General features: G+C 31.7%; 1 pseudogene; it reads right to left on the reverse strand.

The window, feature by feature from the left end:
• Positions 1 to 2,234: 2,234 nt before the first annotated feature.
• Positions 2,235 to 2,575, reverse strand: LOC148164421 (transmembrane protein 14C pseudogene; annotated as a pseudogene).
• Between the last annotated feature and the right edge of the window lie 2,029 nt (positions 2,576 to 4,604).

Consider the following 4,604-nt stretch of genomic DNA (forward strand, 5'->3'; position numbering starts at 1 on the left):
GAGCTTCTTTTATATTGATTTTATGGTAATTAATATAAAGTCAATAATATAATTTCACTTAAGCCTCTGTATAAGTAAATGAAATCCCCTGATAATTTGAATGCCCTCTGAGATAAAATTCTATCAGATTTAGTCAATAATTGTAAATTGGGGTAAATTTAAAATAAAGATTTAATACATTAAATATAATTTAAAATGTAAATTATTGTTTTCAAGTGTTTTCTCTTTCTGTTTTCACATATGCCATGATAAATATAAATAGTAAGAAAATTTTGTACTTCCTATTGTAAAAGAATGAAGAGTAAATCATACAACCTCCTGATGAGAGATCAATAAGTAAATGAAGAATAAAAGTAAAATGTTTAGAGAGCTAGCAATTATTTTTTAAATAGTACAAATAAAATAAGGAATCATATAGGAAACTGGATAATAAACAAAATGATAATTTTCAATATATGGTTGTAAGTTTCAATTAAAAGGTATAGTTGTAAATCCAAATTCAAAATAAGGAAAAGGGTTTAAAACCAATGATAGAAGCATTTATCTGAAAAAGTGTGAATTAAATTAAATGCAAATTAAATGCAAAGAGAATATAATAAGAACGAAGAGCAGAAGTTAATGTAATAGTTACACATTAGCAATAAGATACATATTAGATAATATATCAGAAAATAGATATATTTTAGAAAAATTCAACAAAAAATCTGAATCTCTTTAAAAGCTAATAGAATTGATAAACACCCAGCAAGACTTATTAAGAGTAAAATCACAACTTAAAAATAATTGAAAGAAAAAAGAGAAATATCATGTGGATCCTAAAGATATAAATATACATTTAAAGTTCATTATGAAATACTAGTACCTATATATGTGGAAATTTGGATGGAGTGATAGAACTGCTAGACAAAGATAACTAATCAAAGATGGTGCAAAAATAGTGGAAAATCTTGAAATATGCATATTCATTAAATAATTTGAATCTATAATTATTCAACTTTCAAGAATCTTATGGTTTTTCAAATTCTTCCAAACATCAAAGAAAGACAAAACAATCACAAACAAATTATTAAATAAAAGAGTATAAGAGAAAATACTCTGACTCATTTTATGAGGCCAACACTAAAGGCTGACGAGGACTTTCAAAGAAAAGAAAATTATGTTATTCCTAATCAAGAACATTATATAATTATAAAAGAATGTTAGCAATTAAACTAGTTATATGATAGCGGAGCAGAACAGAAAGAGTGAAAACAATCCCATTCATTTAGAGAAATTTGATTAATAATAAAAGGTATAACACATGGCAAATGTCTTTTCAATTAATGATGTTGGAACAACTGGTTATCTGTAAAAAAAATAATCCCGACCCCCAAAATCTACCACAGAAACAAAATTTTATATGGAGGGTGGTTGAAAATACAGTGAAATGATAAAACATTTGAAGAAACCATAGGAGACTTTCTTGATTACTTGGAGTAGGAGTAGAATTCTTAAACAGGTCACAAATCTCATAAAATAACTTCCCAGCAGGAAGAGACTGCTAATTTGAACTACTTCTGAGTTAAGGACTTTGCTCATCAAAATTTATCATTAGAAGAGTAAAATAGCAAGCCTCTTAGAATATAGCTGATGTTTATGTATACATATAAACAGGAATGTATGTGTGTGTAAAACAGGATTTATCCTAGCTGTCTACCCACGGAAAAATGACTTATTCCTAGTGATTATAAATAATTCCTACAAACTATGAGAAAATGCTATCAATCCTATGAGAAAAGGGCATATTTTATTATTTTTAATAAACTTTATTTTCATTGATACTTCATTTGACATAACTTCAAAGTAGATCTGTGCTTTAAGATAAGCCAAACAACAGAAATCCTAAATCTCATAAAATATTTTTTTCTTACTTTTCTGAGTAGGGCATGGGGTTTCAGGGCCCAGTGTTGATACCTAAAAGAGATAATATCAACATACAAGAATCAAACTGTATGAGATTATAATACTATGCTCTTGGGTTATATATCACCTACCTGTTTAAGATTGTAATGATAATGACTGTTCTTTTTTTTTTTTTTTTTTCTCCTGGGAAGTTGAATGTTATTTTGTTTTGTTGTTTTGTTTTAAGTAAAATGTCAGAATATATGAAAATACTGCACTTATTTCTCTTAATACACTGAAAGTAGTGGAAGTTTTTAAATTCTTCATGAGTCCAAGCTGGGACATGACTACTACTAATGAGATCCATTCAACACACTAATTCCAAGTTTGGCAACCATCAGCAAACTGGCAGCCCCAATTAAGCCTGCAGGCGTACATTTTCCAGAGTGGTAGAATCTCATTCCCATAACGCCATCTAAAGTTCCAGATGTAGCTAGGAAAACCAAATGTTCCTGGGATCCTGAGACAGCTGATAAGCGCCCAGGCCTGCTAAACCACCCAAAAGAAGGCCAGCAGCCAGGGATGGGACACTACCTGCATTTGCATAGCCAGTGATCCCCCCCAGAAGCAGCCAGTTCTACATAGCCAAAGCCAAGCAATGCAAAGGCACTAGTGGGCCAGAGACATTCTGCATTGTTCTCTTTCACTCTGACCAGACAGAAGAGTATACCAAGCCTTTCCTTTAGGTCTGTGCTGGTAGACAAAGACACACAAGCCATGAGGTGGAGTCTTGGTACCGCTGGAAACAAGGCAGCACACTCTGTGTCCTGAGGGCAAGGCCAGGGTACAGATTTTGAACAAGCATTTCACACCAAATAAATATATCAAAATAGCCTTCAAAATAGGTTGCCACTACACAATAATTAGAATGGTAAAATGAAAACTCTGTAAATTTTTAAAAGTATATTTGCTGGAATGTAGAATAACTAGTACTTTTATCATTGTTGGCTGGAGTATAAATTAGTCTTTGAAATCTTTGTCAATTAGTGATAAGCATAAGCAGCTTATCTGATCTCAGAATTTTGTCACTATATATATATATAGAGAGAGAGAGAGAGAGAATAAGTACTTTTGTGCACTGGAAAAGCAAGAATATACATGGGAGAATTATTAAGAGCAGCCAAAAATGGCAATAATCCAAATATCAGTCAATGATAGAATGGATAATTCAAGTGTGGTAGTTTTATAAAATGCAATACTATGTACTAATGTAAATTAGTGCACCCCTGCCACACATAATGCCATGGAAGAATCTCATAAACATACCACTGAATGGAAGAACTATTTACATTAAGATCAAAGCAATCCATAGTGATAGAAGTTGGTATAGTGGGTAGTTATCTGTTGCCAGGAAGGAGGTCATTGCTTTCAACATGAGCTTCTCCTCTGCTTGTAATGTTCTCTTCTCCTGCTCTGCAGAATGGCTGTAAGGTTGTGATGGCTAAAACAAAAATCATCAAGCTACCCACTTGAAGTACATAATGGTTGCCTCAAATATGCTGTATTTCAAGCCTTTTGGAAATATTTTACATAGATATTTTTTCTTATGTTGTTTATGCTCAAATTTAAAAAAATAGGGAATATAAAACTAGAAAGAGGACTTGGTTATTGGCATTAAAACTGGGAAAATTCTTTTAATTATATTCTCTGAAATTGTCCTATCGACAAAAATGAGGAACTAACTTGTTTAATAACCTGATAAATGGTAAATAAGAAATAACTGAATTTTTTTCAATCGATTTATTTTATTTATTTCTTCCACGGTATAAAAATGAGAAATAGAAGTTAAGGTTGAGAATAACTTATTTCAAATCTGAGGAAATTTTTTCTTTGATATAAAAATGAAAAATATACTATGAAGAGGATAAAATTTATTTTAGATATTACAGAAAAAAGTAGTCTGCTGAAAATGTTTCTCATACTGTTGTAAAATTTAAAATAATCATAGAAATAAAGAAATAAAATATTGTAGAAAAGAACAGTAAATGATTATAAGTTTAGAACAAATTCTCTAGAATTATACTTTTATGTATTCACTAAAAATAATCAATTTGCAAACCATTTTTGCAATCTTTTTCTTCTTATATGTTGTACAATGAAGCTGTGTTTATTTGTAATTTGCTATGGTAACACAAATACATTGTATAGTTGAGTAATTTCATATACATATACAATATACATTGTATAGTTGAGTAATTTCCCAGATGGAACATTATGTAATGCTTTTTTTACCCTGCTCAGCAGGGGGTCTGCTTCTCCCTCTGACCTTCTTCCCTCTTGTGCTCTCTGTCTCTCATTCTCTCTCCCTTAAATAAATAAATAAATCTTTAAAAAAATAAAAACATAAAATGAAGTAAAAACTTGTTTTGTAATACACTGACAGACGCTCTGTGTTGTTATCTCTAAAAACTTTTACTATTATTTCAGTGATGGGTCAGATGGGTTAGAACTCCAGCTAGCTTTTAACTGAAAATTCTAGTGGAATGTGACAAATGTTAGAAACCAGAAAAATAGGGGCGCCTGGATGGCTCAGTTGGTTAAGCGACTGCCTTCAGCTCAGGTCATGATCCTGGAGTCCCTGGATCGAGTCCCGCATCGGGCTCCCTGCTCGACAGGGAGTCTGCTTCTCCCTTGACCCTCCCCCCTCTCATGTGCTCTCTCTC

This window comes from Eumetopias jubatus, unplaced genomic scaffold (assembly GCF_037043125.1).
Source record: "Eumetopias jubatus isolate StellerSeaLion01/CBP00866 unplaced genomic scaffold, mEumJub1_p1.0 scaffold_5, whole genome shotgun sequence".
Classification (NCBI taxonomy): domain Eukaryota; kingdom Metazoa; phylum Chordata; class Mammalia; order Carnivora; family Otariidae; genus Eumetopias; species Eumetopias jubatus.